The sequence below is a fragment of the Hyperolius riggenbachi genome, chromosome 6, assembly GCF_040937935.1.
Source record: "Hyperolius riggenbachi isolate aHypRig1 chromosome 6, aHypRig1.pri, whole genome shotgun sequence".
Classification (NCBI taxonomy): domain Eukaryota; kingdom Metazoa; phylum Chordata; class Amphibia; order Anura; family Hyperoliidae; genus Hyperolius; species Hyperolius riggenbachi.
In genome coordinates, this window is record NC_090651.1 from 345,431,191 (window position 1) to 345,449,368 (window position 18,178).

General features: G+C 45.2%; 1 protein-coding gene and 2 long non-coding RNA genes across 7 annotated transcripts in view; 1 reads left to right on the plus strand and 2 right to left on the minus strand.

Moving 5' to 3' along the window:
* Positions 1-12,578, plus strand: part of LOC137521799 (uncharacterized) — a 100,227-nt gene extending 87,649 nt beyond the window's left edge. Inside the window, exons 1-2 of one of the 3 annotated variants that reach the window (XR_011022203.1) lie at positions 2,142-2,222; positions 12,015-12,578. This is a non-coding gene — a long non-coding RNA (uncharacterized lncRNA). The other 2 variants (XR_011022204.1, XR_011022205.1) reach the window with 2 other exon arrangements.
* Positions 1-18,178, minus strand: part of IGLON5 (IgLON family member 5) — a 677,528-nt gene that overhangs the window by 635,515 nt on the left and 23,835 nt on the right. The gene's annotated exons all lie outside the window — the stretch shown is intronic.
* LOC137521800 (uncharacterized) overlaps positions 1-18,178 on the minus strand; it is a 188,100-nt gene that overhangs the window by 153,503 nt on the left and 16,419 nt on the right. The window lies entirely within an intron of this gene.

The following is an 18,178-nucleotide window of genomic DNA, read 5'->3' on the forward strand; positions in this document are numbered from 1 at the left end:
TTTTAGTGATAAAGTTGATTGCTTTGCAAAGTGCGCAAGTCACTATAGCCCTAGGCTCCCCTGATATTGCAGGGGCTCCTCCCCTCTGGTTACGCCCCTGACACACACACACAGAAAAAAAATCTTTTCACCTTTTTAGAGGTGTGGCAGGAATTGTTAAAGAAAAACTTCAGCCTGAACAAACATACTGTCATTAAGTTACATTAGTTATTTTAATTAAAATAGATAGGTAATATAATCTCTTATCCACACTGTTTTAAAAGAACAGGCAAATGTTTGATTTCATGGGGGCAGCCATCTTTTTGGTTGAAAGGAGGTGACAGGGAGCATAAGACAGTTCCAACTGTCCTGTGTGCTGATCACCTCTCCCAGTTGCTAGGCAACATGAATAACAACATAGGAAATCCCATCATGCTTTGCACAGCATCAGGGAAAAATGCCCAGGCAGTTTTCTTTGATGGGTGGAGCTTAGATAAAAATGCAGCTAAAAATGATGCTTTGGTAAGAAAAACAAAGTTCTGATGCTGTGAAACTGTTAAAGAAACACCAAGCCTTTTCAGTTCTGCTGAGTAGAGTTTTAGTCCGGAGGTTCACTTTAAGTTGCTATGTGGGTGTGGGGGGGAGGGGTCAGTTGATGGAGAGGGCAGGGAGAGAAAAAGAATAATACCCTTTGCCGGGTAACCCGGTTGACCGCCAACACATCAAGGGAGGTTGGGGCTGCAGTACACATTCTAGATTCTTAACAGACGAGGCCCCGGATGGCTCAAAAAGGAAAAAAAAATTCACATAACATAGAGATAAGACAGGATACTGTATACAGATTATTATTGGTCAAGGTCCTGTGCAGACCTGGAAAGAAAATTAGGAGTTATGGCTACTTCCTGATTATGCTAAAATCCATCCAGAGTAAGCTGATGCCTTCTTTGTACGAACTAACAATGGGATATGTAATCACTTCTCTGTGACTGCAGTTTCAGATGAAAAAACAAAACAAAAAAAAAACCCTGTGGATTCTCCCTGTTCTGTACATAGTGCTGATATCACTTGCAGGATGTAAGCCTCTATACAGGAAAACAAAGACAATGGAAATCAGATGTGGAAAAAAAGAGTTAAAATATACTGCATGTCTGTTTCTTCAGGATGCAGATCATGTTATATTTCTTTTTCTTTTTAACTATAGGTTTCGATCAGGGCAGGATCATCCACAAGGCAACCCAGGCAAGTGACTGGGGCCTAGTAGTTGTAAAGGGGCCCACCAGCCACCTTCCCTGTCCTCTCTCCACTGCAGCTTACCAAAAGGACCACACGGGGACCCCAAATATACTACCGTACCTTGGGCTTGATTCAGTAAACGGTGCTAACCCAGTTAGCACGCCTAAAGACTTTGGGCGTGATAACTAGGGTGCTAACTGGGTCAGCACTGTTTACTAAATTTACATCGCGCGCAAAGACCCACACTGAAAACTTTGCGTGCCCACAGTGCGGTGTGCGCGAAATGTCGCATCGCGGTGCGACGAAAATGGTGCGTTGATGCGCCTATAAGGTCGCATTGCGTGCTACTTTAACGTCACATGGTGCGACATTAAGGTCGCACCCAATGCGACCTTATAGGCGCATCGGGTGCGCTGTTTTCGCGGTGCGCGTGCAAAGTTTTGCGTGCGGGACTGTGCACGTGATGTGAATTTAGTAAAGGGTGCTAACCCAGTTAGCACCCTAGTTATCACGCCTAAAGTCTTTAGATGTGAATTTATCATGCCTAAACTAACTTTAAGCATGATATAGGGCTTTTCACAGGCGTGCTAACACTTAGCACGGTTTACTAAATCGAGCCCCTTAAATAACATTGCATCTTAATCCATCTCTGGTTTAAATGGATCCGACCTATGTATACTGAGGTTGATGCCCGGTGATGGATTTCTCTATCTGTCTAATAAAAAAGCCCATACTGGGAGATGGGAGGAATTTAGAGGTGTACTGTACACCAAACCACACCCCCCCTTCCCAAGGGACTAGGCAGGCAGCCAGTAAACAAACATCCCCGCCAACCCCTCCCATTATGCAGAGTAGCGGGTCTCCTCCATACATCACAGCACACTCTCTCTGCTGCCATTAACCATCTCCCTGTCACATGACGGATGCAAGTCATGTGATTGGTAGCTTGGCAACGGGCAGAAGAGAGTGCTGCTGCTGTGATGCACAGAGATTTGCGGCGCTGGAAGCAGGTTAATATAGCACTACTCTGCATGCATGGGAGGAAGAGCCCCTGGGCCCCCCTGCAGTAGCAGGTGTTGCAGGGGTGATTGTTACACCCATGCACCCCCGCTTTCCTGCTAGCTATTGTGTGTGCATCTCCCATGCTGGCGACACAATATAGTTTGTTACTGGATACCAGGATTGGCACATTGCTATTGGCTTTCCCAAGGTTACATCTTTGCTGATCAGGTAACTCTCGGCCATTGTATTTTCCTCTGGCCTTGTGCACCCTCCTCTCCCGTCCCCCCCTCCCTCCTTCCTCTCCATCCTGGACTATTGATCTCCTGGCTGTGCAGGCAGAGTATCCCCGGCTCAGAACTGCAGCACTCAGCACCAAGGCAGGTCTCCCAGGAGAATTACTCACGGGCTGGCATCTGAGAACTAATACTGATCTGGCATTTCAGGGGGAACCACCCAGCAACAAAGTAACAGCCTCCTTTCCTTCCTTTCAATATAAGAAAGTCATTATCGCAGTATATCACTTTTGAAGCACAAAACATGTTTTTAAAAGTGATACAAATCTATCTCACAGATCATTTATTATTTTTTAAACTTAATTTTATTAAAATAATAATTATTTAGTATTTATATAGTGCTGACATCTCCGATAGCGCTGTACAGAGTATATTGTCTTGTCACTTAAAGGGAACCTGTACTGAGTAAAATTATTTAAAATAAACACATGAGGTAACTTCAAATGAACATTAAATAGTTACCTCGCCATCCGTCCCTCTCAGAAGCCCACCATTTTCTTCTGACAATGATCCCTTTCAGTTCTGACAACATTTTGTCAGAACTGAAATATATCAGTTGCTGTCAGTTATATATCAGTTACTGTCAGTTATAGCTGAGAGGACAACTGATGTGGCCGGTAATGTCCATGTTTCCCTATGGCTCCAGTGGGCGATGTTACAGTTTAACAGTGTGCTGATCAGAAAGCTGTTATGGGGTAATGGCCATTTTCAGAATGGAGGACGGAGAATTCCATTGATCACAGTGGACAAACAGGACGTGGGAGAGGAGAGAGAGGTTGAGGAGTAGACTACACAGGAGGTAAGTATGACTTGTGTATGTTTATTTTGACTTTTAATTTTCAGTTCAGGTTTTCTTTAACTGTCCCTCAAGGGGCTCCCAATCTAATCCTTACCATAGTCCTATGCCTATGTATGTATGTAGTCTAGGATCATTTTTTTCATAGAGGAAGCCAATTAACTTATCTGAATGTTATTTGGATGTGGGATGTGGATGTGACTTTCAGCCATAGACCCTGAACAAGCATGCAGCAGATCAGGTGTTTCTGACATTATTGTCAGATCTGACAAGATTAGCTGCATGCTTGTTTCTGGTGCTATTCAGACACTCCTGCAGCCAAATTGATCAGCAGGGCAACTGGTATTGTTTAACAGGAAATAAATATGGCAGCCTCCACATTCTCCTCATTTCAGTTGTCCTTTAACGGTGCTGGATCTTTCGCGTGGTTTATAAAACAACGTGGAAAGCACCAGTATGTTATTCTGCAGCCACTGCGGCTCCTGCCTACTTTTACAATGTCAGTTACAGTGTATGTAATCATCACGCCGTGCAGTCGTTACATAACTGCTGGCATTTGGGGGAGGAGGCCGGTGCTGAGCCAATGCCTGCTGACACTTGTGATGAGCGCCAGCAAGGGACATCTCTGATGCTAATGCCTCATTACAGGAGACGGGTGATGAGCCACTGGCACCTTCGCGGCTTTGTGATTGGCTGCCTGAGCCTTTAAAGCCAACTGTGAAACGGGTTATCGGGGGGACAACCTACCCCTCTCTGTCTCTGAAGGTGACTAACAGGAGCTGTGGGCCAAATAATAATTTAAAAAAGCCCTCTTCTACAGGTGTAATTTAATTAAAGGGAGAGTGACATGGAGGCTGCCATATTTATTTATTTATAAGCAATGCCAGTTGCCCGGCAGCCCTGCTGATCTTCTCGCACCAGTAGTGTCTGATTCACACACCTGAAACAAGCATGTGGCTACTTGCCGTGTTTAAAAGGAAATAAATATGGCAGCCTCCAAATCACTCTCACCTCAGGTTCCCTTGACATGTGGACAGTCCCCCCCCCACACACACACGCCCCCCACCCCCACGTATACACACATGCACTGACACACACACACACACACACACACACACACTGACACACACACACTGACACACACACTGACACACACACACTGACACACACACACACACACACACACACTAACACGCACTGACACACACACACACTAACACGCACTGACACACACACACACACACACACACACACACACTGACACACACACTGACACACACACACTGACACACACACTGACACACACACACTGACACACACACACACACACTAACACGCACTGACACACACACACACTAACACGCACTGACACACACACACACACACACACACACACACACACAAACTGACACACACACACACACACAAACTGACACACACACACGCACTGACACACACACACACACACGCACTGACACACACACACACACAGACACACACACACACTGACACTGACACACACACACACGCACTGACACACACACACACACGCACTGACACACACACGCACTGACACACACACGCACTGACACACACACGCACTGACACACACACGCACTGACACACACACGCACTGACACACACACGCACTGACACACACACGCACTGACACACACACGCACTGACACACACACGCACTGACACACACGCACTGACACACACGCACTGACACACACACACTGACACACACACACTGACACACACACACTGACACACACGCACACAAACCTATTTCTAATTTAATGGCCCAAAACGTGCCACAAAACCAAAAGTTGTGTATTTGGATGAAAGATAACCCAGATATAGTGGAAGGAAATTAGAGGGGGACCCTGGTGGCACAAGGGAGGACATTGGCTGCACAGATGGGGGTCTTCCGGCTGGAGGAGTCACAGAGCGGTGGTGCACAGGGGGACACAGTGGAGACACAAGGGGCAGAGATGTCTAACATTCATTCATTGTGCTTTTTTCCTGGCAGGCTCAAAGCACTTCAGGGCTGCAGCCACTTAGGACGCGCTCCACGAGTGACCAGGATCATTAGGGAGCCTTGCCCAAAGACTCCTCACTGTTTTATGTACTGGCATGAGCCAGGTTTCAAACTCTGGTCAAAGGCTTAACCAATACGTTGTCCAGCTGACCCTGAGGGGCACACTTGGATGCACAGGGGGCACAGCGGAGGCACAAGGGACAGAGGGGAACATTGAAGGCACAGGGGCCACAGCGGAGGCACAAGGGACAGCGGGGGACATTGTAGGCACAGAGGGACACTTGAGGCACAGGGAGCACAACGGAGGCACAATGGACAGAGGGGGACATTGGAGGGACAGAGAAACATTAGAGGCACAGGGGCACAAAGAACAGAGTGGGACATTCAGGGGCATAGCAATAGGGGTTGCAGAGGTTGTGACCACATCGGGCCCTTGGGCTAGAGGGGCACTGGAGGGCCCTCCATCTACTACAGTACTAGCTCTCTATTGGTCCTGTGCTGATAATAATCACTAGCAGTAATCATTTACAAACTGCTCCCTTCTTTCACCTCTGACAGTGTAGTTGCCATTGGCAGGTTTTGGTGCGCCGTCTTAATAGTTATGTATAGAGTGCTGGGGGGGGGGGGGGGGGGGGGGGCATTGTAAAACTTGCATCGGGGCCCACAGCTCCTTAGCTACACCACTGGGGACATTTGAGGTACAGAGAAACATTAGAGGCACAGGGGGCACAGCGGAGGCACAAGGTACAGAGGGGTCATTGGAGGCACAGAGGGACACTAGAGGCATGGTGGATACAGTGGCAACACAAGGGACAGAAGGGGACATTGGAGGCACAGAGAAACATTAGAGGCACAAAGGCCACAGCTGAGGCACAAGGGACAGAAGGGGACATTGGAAGCACAGAGGGACACTAGAGGCACAAAGGCCACAGCTGAGGCACAAGGGACAGAAGGGGACATTGGAAGCACAGAGGGACACTAGAGGCACAGTGGATTCACAGGGACAGAGGGGTACACTGGAGGCAAAGCAGAGACACTAGGGCCAGAGAAGGACACTGAGGGCACAATGGAGAAACAAGGGAGGGGGGGGGGGGGGTACAGTCCTGCTGTGGATTGACTGTATATTGAAAACAATGTATTTTATAAATCATGAGTTAAGTCAGATAAGGAGGGATAGATCACGTGTTAATAAGTGTAGTGGAATAAACCATGGCACAAGTTTTGTGAAGCATCACTTCAATTCTTCTGTCTGTCTGTCCATTGTTCTATCTACTGCTGACCTCTGGCTAAAGGCCTCAGCTTCTGTCTGTCTGTCCATTGTTCTATCTACTGCTGACCTCTGGCTAAAGGCCTCAGCTTCTGTCTGACACAATTATAACTTACAGCTGTATAAATTCCTGCCTGGCCATAAGTTTTTACAATAAGATGGCACAAAGCGCACTATCATAGCAACCATAAAGCAAACCAGAATAGCAACACAAACTGTCCCAGCGACTCCTCGGAAAGGCAGAGGCCATAAATTCAGTTTAGCATGCTTCGGTGTTCGTTAAGCTATAAGGGGCAATTCAATAAACTTTAAGGTGGAGGTCTGGGACGTTATTGGTGGCAGAGCAGCGCTGGAGTCAATAGATTTTTCAGTATGATGGAGGCTTGATAGGCTGATTCACATTTTATTGGATTTTGTCTTGAGCCTGAGCAGTCTGGGAAAGGCAAAGCGAAGGATGTGAATGTACTAACAGAGGATTATGTCTGGAGGAAAAACAACACAGCGAGAAACAAAAGCACATCCCAAGAGACAAATGTTCCAGTATGAGACGCTAGAATATAGCATAATACACACACATGATCATAATACAATTCAATTCCGCCTGACTGTAAACAAACACAGCCCAATGCAGCTTCCTACGCGGGCCAAGCACCGGACACGACTATAATACAATTCTCTGTACTCTAAGGGGTAACCGAACACTGCCGCTCCAATATGACATAATCACCAGACATGACCATAATACAGGCCTATTACATGCTATATATAGAACGCTATATCACCCAATAATATCACCCATCCACCACACAAAACTATAATACAGGCCTAATACATGCTATATATAGAACGCTATATCTGCCAATATCATCCATCCACTACACAAGACCATAATACAGGCCTATTACATGCTATATATAGAACGCTATATCTGCCAACATCACCCATCCACCACACAAGACCATAATACAGGCCTATTACATGCTATATATAGAGTGCTATATCACCCAATAATATCACCCATCCACCACACAAAACTATAATACAGGCCTAATACATGCTATATATAGAACACTATATATCTGCCAATATCACCCATCCACCAGACATGACCATAATAGCCCTATTACATGCTATATATAAAACGCTATATCTGCCAACATCACCCATCCACCACACAAGACCATAATACAGGCCTATTACATGCTATATATAGAGCGCTATATCACCCAATAATATCACCCATCCACCACACAAAACTATAATACAGGCCTAATACATGCTATATATAGAACACTATATATCTGCCAATATCACCCATCCACCAGACATGACCATAATAGCCCTATTACATGCTATATATAGAACGCTATATATCTGCCAACATCACCCATCCACCACACAAGACTATAATACAGGCCTATTACATGCTATATATAGAACGCTATATCACCCAATAATATCACCCATCCACTACACAAGACTAGAATACAGGCCTATTACATGCTATATATAGAACGCTATATCACCCAATAATATCACCCATCCACCACACAAGACTATAATACAGGCCTATTACATGCTATATATAGAACGCTATATCTGCCAACATCACCCATCCACCACACAAGACCATAATACAGGCCTATTACATGCTACATATAGAACACTATATCTGCCAATATCACCCATCCACCACACAAGACTATAATACAGGCCTATTACATGCTATATATAGAACACTATATCTGCCAATATCACCCGTCCACCACACAAGACCATAATACAGGCCTATTACATGCTATATATAGAACTCTATATCTGCCAACATCACCCATCCACCACACAAGACTATAATACAGGCCTATTACATGCTATATATAGAACGCTATATATCTGCCAACATCACCCATCCACCACACAAGACCATAATACAGGCCTATTACATGCTATATATAGAACTCTATATCTGCCAACATCACCCATCCACCACACAAGACTATAATACAGGCCTATTACATGCTATATATAGAACGCTATATATCTGCCAACATCACCCATCCACCACACAAGACTATAATACAGGCCTATTACATGCTATATATAGAACACTATATCTGCCAATATCACCCGTCCACCACACAAGACCATAATACAGGCCTATTACATGCTATATATAGAACACTATATCTGCCAATATCACCCATCCACCACACAAGACCATAATACAGGCCTATTACATGCTATATATAGAACGCTATATCTGCCAACATCACCCATCCACCACACAAGACCATAATACAGGCCTATTACATGCTATATATAGAACGCTATATCTGCCAACATCACCCATCCACCACACAAGACCATAATACAGGCCTATTACATGCTATATATAGAACGCTATATATCTGCCAACATCACCCATCCACCACACAAGACCATAATACAGGCCTATTACATGCTATATATAGAACGCTATATCTGCCAACATCACCCATCCACCACACAAGACTATAATACAGGCCTATTACATGCTATATATAGAACGCTATATCTGCCAACATCACCCATCCACCACACAAGACTATAATACAGGTCTATTACATGCTATATATAGAACGCTATATCTACCAACATCACCCATCCACCACACAAGACCATAATACAGGCCTATTACATGCTATATATAGAACGCTATATCTGCCAATATCACCCATCCACTACACAAGACTATAATACAGGCCTATTACATGCTATATATAGAACGCTATATCTGCCAATATCACCCATCCACTACACAAGACTATAATACAGGCCTATTACATGCTATATATAGAACGCTATATCTGCCAATATCACCTATCCACTACACAAGACTATAATACAGGCCTATTACATGCTATATATAGAACGCTATATCTGCCAATATCACCCATCCACTACACAAGACTATAATACAGGCCTATTACATGCTATATATAGAACGCTATATCTGCCAATATCACCCATCCACCACACAAGACCATAATACAGGCCTATTACATGCTATATATAGAACGCTATATCTGCCAACATCACCCATCCACCACACAAGACCATAATACAGGTCTATTACATGCTATATATAGAACGCTATATATCTGCCAACATCACCCATCCACCACACAAGACCATAATACAGGCCTATTACATGCTATATATAGAACGCTATATCTGCCAACATCACCCATCCACCACACAAGACCATAATACAGGCCTATTACATGCTATATATAGAACGCTATATCTGCCAACATCACCCATCCACCACACAAGACCATAATACAGGCCTATTACATGCTATATATAGAACGCTATATCTGCCAAGATCACCCATCCACCACACAAGACCATAATACAGGCCTATTACATGCTATATATAGAACTCTATATCTGCCAATATCACCCATCCACCACACAAGACCATAATACAGGCCTATTACATGCTATAAATAGAATGCTATATCACCCAATATCAACCGATCACCAGACATGATGTCCATAATACAGCCCTGATGCTATTTATAGAATGCTTTATCTACCAACATCACCCATCCACCTGTCAAGACTATAATACAGGCCTATGACATGTTATACATGGACCCCTGCATTTCCTCACCCTATCTATTCTCTCTGTTGCACACTTTACCTGTCACCTGACCTAACTACTAGACATGGCTATAATACAGTTAGTTCTATTATGTTGCATTACATTCCTAGCAGAAGCAATCCAATGAGCATCCTCATACCTCCCAACTTTTTGAGATGAGAAAGAGGGACACTTAAGCCACACCCCTGATAACGCCCCTGTCACACCCCTAGTCATAAATACCATATAGATTTCATGAGAAAAATATGTTGTGTTATAAGTCAAACCACACTGGTCCTTTCTATCCTGGTTCATTTTCCTTCATATTAACATTTGAAAATAAGAAATGTATCAATTTAAAGGATGGGAATAAAGTTTAGAGTCAATTAAACACATTTTCAGTAGAGAAATACATATATTTACATAGAGAGATGGACAAATGATGAGGGAAGAGGGACAGGGCTCCCAAAGAGGGACTGTCCCTCCAAAAGAGGGACAGTTGGGAGCTAGGCATCCTGCTCACTGTAAACTGCAAAGTCCCACCTCCTCACGTACATTTATGGTTTCTACCATAATGCAGGGAATCTGGGAAATGTAGTCCAGCACCTGTGGCCACTTCCTTCATTATAATGTCACATGGTCATGGCTGTCTTTCCCACTCCAGCAGCCGCAGCCAGAGAGCAGAGCAATGAAGCTGTACTGCAATGGCCAGCACATTTGGCCCATAAAAAAAATAATAATCTGTCCAATTACCTCTCTGTGTTATTTACCTTCGCCTATCACCCTGTTGTGTGGCAGAATTTGCTTTTATAATTCTGGTTTCAGTTGGACGTTAAAGAGGAACTATAGTAGAAAAAAGAAGTAATACAATTGCTTATTTTTTACAATACTCATTTATAGAGTATTTAGTCAGTGTTTGGCCATTGTAAAATCCTTCCTCTCCCTGATTTACATTCTGAAATCTATTACTGGTGATGACATCTTTAGTCCTGCCAGGTGATCTCTATGGAATGTTCATTACTGAGGGTAGGAACACACTAGGCAGAAACTCTAGCCTTGCGGAAAACGCTAGCATTCATGCACATAATGCAAGTCAATGGGACGTATGAAAAAATGCATATTTTCGCGTACTGCAATGTGCATTTTTGAAAAGGTTGAACTTTGCTGCATGTTTTTTGTTTTTTTTTTAAACGCATCTAAAGCACACCTAATGTAGGTCAATAGTGATGCAGATGTATAGCGTCTTATTGCGTTTTGTATGCGTTTTTTAAGAAAACCTAGTTTGATGATAGATTTCCACTTCCTGTTGGCTTCCTAGTGATTTGCATAAATGTATATAAAAAATGAATAAAAAATGCATTAAAACGCAAACAAACCGCAAGAAAAACACGTGCGAAAATACAAAACGCAAACCCTCTGAAAACAGTGGTTGGAAACAGCTGTTATTTCCCACAATGCAAAGAGGTTCGCAGACAGAAAACTGTCAGGACCATGGTCATGACATCACACTGTGGGAGGGGTTTCACCACAAGATCAGCCATACAGACCCCCCTGATCATCTATTTGAGAAAAGGAATAGATTTCTCCTGGGAAAGGGGGTATCAGCTACTGATTGGGATAAAGTTCAATCCTGGTTACAGTTCCTCTTTAAAGAAAATCCATTTTTCTTGCAGATGAGAAATTGAAAAAAAAATGAAATAAAGAAGAGCGTATATACAGTAATTGCCCACTTTACATATTTATTTATTGACTGCTGTGTCTTTTCATTCCAGCCCTCTCCCGACACTGCGGACCTTTGAGCGCGGCTTTGAATCCAGCTTCTGACATTTCTGGGACTAGCTAACAAAAGTGACGGTGAGCTTCGGCAATGCACAATGAAGCCTCCAGGACCGTGTGACCGACAGGACTGGCCAGGGAGGCAGATCCTGCCCGTCGCCACCTCTGCAGCCTGAGCGGCTTTGAAAATCATATGATTAAGCGCAGCACTCCCCTCTGAGCGCCGAGGAGACGACATGAATAATGAAAACCTCAATCCACAATGGCAGACAACAGAGCTAGTAAACAGGTCAACTCGGCAACCCTTCCATTCCCCGGAGACCACTCCACCAACCCTGGGGGGGCTGTTCCCATCAGCTCCTGCTCTACCCCCCCCCCCCCCCTCCTTCCTCCAGCTAATCGCTGGCAGGAGAGAGATATAAACCAAATCCCTCAATGAAATTTAACCGAGAGATATAAAAGAAGACGTCAACTGGTTTGGAAAGGATTCCGTCCGTGTTTATCTATTTGCTGAAGCGAATTCATTTAATAACTGTAATTATAACATCGAGTTAAATAGGTCCATCTGTTGCGTCCGTCCTTCTGGGATTTCTGTGTGGCCTTAAAAGACGACTGTGGGCCACAAAAAGTCACCGGATTCAATACCCAGTATGCAGATTGATAGGCTATAAATCTGTGACAGTTTTTGTGTATGTTTTTTTGCTGTAAATTGAGATGTTCAGAAGAAAGAAAATGAAAATCGTAACATTTCTGAGACTTGTAGCAACTAATGAACACGGCTGGAAATGGTTTAGACTTTAGAGGCAAGCTGATGCACTGGAGGCTTTGCGACTGGACGTTGCGGCTTCAGTACACAGGTACTAACCAATTAGAAGGCTTGTGAAGCAGGAGGAGCTAGGCCATTGCTTGGCTTTCCTCAGACCTCTGTAGGAGCACCACAAACATTCTAATCTTGGTGCTTGTCCAGTTTAGGGGACCCATCAGGAAACCTAAGGGCTTGTTTCCACTATTGCGAATTTGCATGCGTTTGCCGCATGCGAATTCGCATAGCCAATACAAGTGGATGGGGCCTGTTTCCACTTGTCAGAAATCCTGAGCATTTTCCTGTGCAGAAAAAATCTGCATGGCAGAGCCATCAGAATTCGCACACCGCTATGCGATTCGCATACAATGTATTTAATAAGAAATTCGCATGCGGTTTTGGTATGCAAATTTTCATGCGAATTCGCATACGATTTCGCATAGAAACAATGAAAAAGCACACAGGCACTGCCATGGTTAAATCCGCATACATAGTCATCCATGCGAAATCGTATGCGAATTCGCATGAAAATTTGCATACAATCGCATGCGAAATTCGCACCCGGATGCGGATTTTTTCCGCGGTGATTCCCACCGCACAAGTGGAAATGGGCCCTTGTAGGGAACAGTTTTGTAATCACAGCACCCTCTACAGCACAAATTATTGTGATTGGCTGAACAGGTTGGGCGTAGTTTATTACACCCTATCTGAAACCTAGCTTTTCGAGAAAGTGTTGTTCACCCAATCACCCTAGCAGAATTTCCATATGAGGTTTTCTGCTTTGTCCCCTAAACTAGACTAGCACTGTCACCTCCAGACCGGTTTTATTAGCAGTGTGATGCATTGCAAGCACAGCAGAATTCACCCTTCATATGACCCCGCACCATGGTGTGGGGTCAGGGCCATATGCATAGCGCCGCCCCCCTCAGTGACATACTCCCTGCTGGGCAGGAAGTGTGTCACTGGGATTCCCATTGGTCCGCGCATGCGCGCCATGTCACTCACACCACGCTCCCGTCGTTTACATACACATATTGTGTCACCTATTGTCTTGCATTGCTGCATAATCCATGCAGTATGCACGAATCAGGCAGCAGACTTTGCGTCAGGCATGCAGCGGTTTGGATACTTCTGGCTTAAGTCTCCACTAACTCGCATGGCCCTTGTGGCGCTAATACAGTGGGGAAGCACAACATGGGATGATGCAAGGCACTAGTGTAAAAGGGGCCTCAGGCACATACAAAATAGATGCCTGGAAATTTGGGCCCTCAATAATGCCGATAGTAGTGTAAAATATTTAAATTGTAAAATACCATTATTAAAGATCCATACTTAACTATGGCTAAACCCAACTCTACTCTCACACAAAGACTCTCCCACCCGACACCTAACACCCCCCACATCCGCACACACACTACCTGCCTAATGCCTAGACCAAAATCCTGTGCACCCCCACCACCCGCAAACACTACTAGTCTAATGCTTAAACCTAACACCCCCACACACACACTACACACCCGCAAGCACTACTAGTCCAATGGCCAAAACTAACCCCCCCCACCCCCACATACACACCCGCAAGCACTACCAGTCTAACGCCTAAACCTAACACCCCACCCCCGCACACACTACCTGCCTAATGCCTAAACCCAAATTCTGCCCAACCCCCCCCCCCCCACACACACACACACACACGCAAGCACTACCAGTATATTGCCTAAACCTAACCCCCCCTCCCCAGCTCAAACTACCTGCCTAATGCCTTAACCTAACCCCCCCAAACCTAAACCCCACCCCACCAACACACTACCTGCCTAATGCCTATCTAACACACTCCCCCTGCCCCCCCCCCCCCCCCCCCAGCTTGCACACACTTCTGCAAAGGAAAAAAATACAAATTCTCAGACACCTATATAGAAATACTAGCATTTGGGTGTCCATGGTGCCCGATACATAGTGAGTTCCTACACCAGCACCTGCTTTTTACCGGGCGCTACTGATAGAATACATTGGTGCCTATGGCGGCGCCCAAGTAGTCCACTTGCCACATGCACCCAAATGTACTGCTTCACATATACTGCACCTATCTATTCAACTTAGTTACAAGAATGTCTAAGTTAAGGTGAAATTGCACATTTATTTAGAAAATTGCCATTATATATACTGTATATTAGTGCTACAAAAGCAATTTTGCAATTGAATCTACATTATCTTTCCATTTGTAGTCTGCTGCAGCCAGCTATGAGCATCTTAGAGGGCATGGAGGCTCGAATAAAACCTTTTCCCAACCACAAAATCAGCATATTTTCATGCATCTCGCGAAATAAAGGACCCTTGTTGCTCTGACAGTTTACATGAGTGTTTGTAGGTTAATACAACAGATGGAGGGCCAGTTCACACAGTTAGGAACTGGGAGAGATGCAATAAGCTCTGTTAACTCACACCTCACGCTATACAAAAATGGCCATATTGTAATCTGTCTTTTTCCTCTCTCCGTGGAACGCGTGCATGAAAAAAGCGCGCTGTGAAAAAAGGGCCCGACTTGATAACAAAATGGCATCGGTGGATAACAACATTTGATATCGATAAACGTCATTGTCAAGCTTTGTTAACGATAAGACGAGAAATAATAACGAAAAGATATTAACTTTAAATATTGTTACGTAATTCAACAATACAGCTTAACCCAACCCTACCCTCACACAGAACCCTCCCCTGATGGTGCCTAACCCTAACCATCCCCTTGGTGGTGCCTTACCCTAACCACTCCCCCTGGTGGTGCCCAACCCTAACCACTCCCTCTGCTGAAACATCCTTTTACGCATAGTAACGATAATATTTTTGATAACGTAAAATCTGTACATATAAACAAAATATTATGACAAAAACTATAACGCTGCAAGCTTATGAAATCATATCTACTTCATAAACTGTAATGTTCTAATGTTGTTAACGATATTTATCGTGACGCCCTTGTTTCCTGCTACCTGTGAAACCTTTGCTGAGGTTTAAAAGGATATCCTTGGTGAATAAGATTGCAGTCCTCATGCCCGCTGCTCCCCCTGTTCACAAGCTGCTTCCGGGTTGGTTGGGTGGGCAGCAGTGTGCAAGCGCTAGGCCCGTTGGTGCGCGTCATTGATAGTGCTCCTGTTTCCGGGAGAATTCTATGCATGCGCACTACAAGTCTACTCGCAGTGCGCAACATGATTCCTTTACAAGGCAGTAGTAGATAAAGCGAAGGACTGCTTTACATGGATATTACACATGGAAGAGAGGGTTGCACATGGAATGGGAGGGGGTTATCCTATATAATAAAACCCTAACTGTCCCTTCGTCATCCTGTCCCTGTGTCCGTGGTTTATTGCTACTGCGCGGCGGACGGATGCGCGCGCATGCGCACTGACTGGTGGCAGTGGCGGCGGTTTGAAGAGACCTAGAGCCCGTTTTTAAACAGGCTTAGGTCACCTAGTTGTATATAAAAGGGAAGCCACGAGAAAGTTGACCTAAAGGCATGAAAAGTATAAATCCGACCTTGTTGGTGAGGTAGGGAGGATGAAAAAGTTCATGTTAGGAGCTGATTGGGAGGGCTAAAATTATGTGTAGAAAAAGAGGGTCAGGGTTAGGCATTGATAAATAGAGTCACAAGATAACTAGGAGAAGTCTTATCAGTTTATATTGAAAGACATATGAGGTGGTGATAAGGAGGGTTAGGATTAGGAAGTTAGGGTTAAACCTCATATACATACGCCTGACTAAAGTTAACGACTGCCTTAGCCGATAGTGAGACGCTCGGCAAGCAATCCGTCCGGCAGATCATCTTGGCCGAGCGTTGGCCCAACTTCTTTGAAGACACTGCCCACTGCGTGATGTCACAAATGGGACACTCTGCTATCCCTTCGCCCTACACGTCTGTGCAGTACGCAGCAGAATCCCTATGCCCGTGCATGGCTCAGCTTAGCGATTTGGGCTGCAGCTACGCAGCACAACGGGACCAGCCCAACGGGAGCTGTGTCCGAATCAAAAACGCCCATGGCTCTTAGTGCAAACACTGGCCATAAACGTTAGGCAGGGTTCACACTTATCCTTGCCAAAAACTTTCACTTTTTTTGCATGCTTTCTTTTGTTTAAATTTGCATTCATATGCAAAATTTTGTATGCGATTTTTCTGCCACAGATAATGAAAGTTAATGGGAATTTTCATGCGACGTGCGAATTTATGCTGCAAGAAGTACCTTTGTGTTGCACATGTGAAAACGCAAATGTTAGCAGAAGTGCGATTCTCCACTGACTCATTAGATGGTGAACGTGTTTTCGCACATTCACAAAATGCACGCACATTTTACCAAAACATGAATTCTACCTTAAAGGAAGCCCCCTGAAAAAAATACCTTGCACTAAACGTATAAGTGCCCCTGTCATCACTGCGCCCTGGAGTAAGGTATTTATGCAGATGTGATGGACTGGCCCGGAGTTCCCTTTTAGTTTATTGTTCACAGTTTTCCCTGTACCCTGTGCTGGGGGTCCCGCCTGCAATGCTTGCCTCTGGCCTTCACCAGACTCCTAGGCACTGCGATGCTTGCCTCTGGCCTTCACCAGCCTCCCAGGCACTGCAGTACTTGCCTCTGGCCTTCACCAGCCTCCCAGGCACTGCAATGCTTGCCTCTGGCCTTCACCAGCCTCCCAGGCACTGCAGTACTTGCCTGTGGCCTTCACCAGCCTCCCAGGCACTGCAATGCTTGCCTCTGGCCTTCACCAGCCTCCCAGGCACTGCAATGCTTGCCTCTGGCCTTCACCAGCCTCCCAGGCACTGCAATGCTTGCCTCTGGCCTTCACCAGCCTCCCAAGCACTGCAATGCTTGCCTCTGGCCTTCACCAGCCTCCCAGGCACTGCAATGCTTGCCTCCGGCCTTTACCAGCCTCCTAGGCACTGCAATGCTTGCCTCTGGCCTTCACCAGCCTCCTAGGCACTGCAATGCTTTCCTCTGGCCTTCACCAGCCTCCTAGGCACTGCAATGCTTGCCTCTAGCCTTCACCAGCCTCACAGGCACCTTCCACCCTCCTGTTTATTATGGATCTGCAGCATCTGCCAGCGGAACAGTTAATAAGACAAAGATATTCTATCTCATTAAATGTTCTCCTGCTCCTTTCATCTCTGTGAACAGACCCCCTTTTCTGAGCTCGCTGGCTTAATTCCTCTCTGTACTCTTTTCTGCTTCACCCTTGTTGACCCTTATTGAGAAGCCAGTGATGTCATACAGTTGTCCGATCGCTCCCCTCACCCCGCCGGGCACTTTAACCCTCCGAGCGCTGATCCCCCGGCCTGCACTGCGCTCGGGAACGAAGGCCTCCTTTGCATTC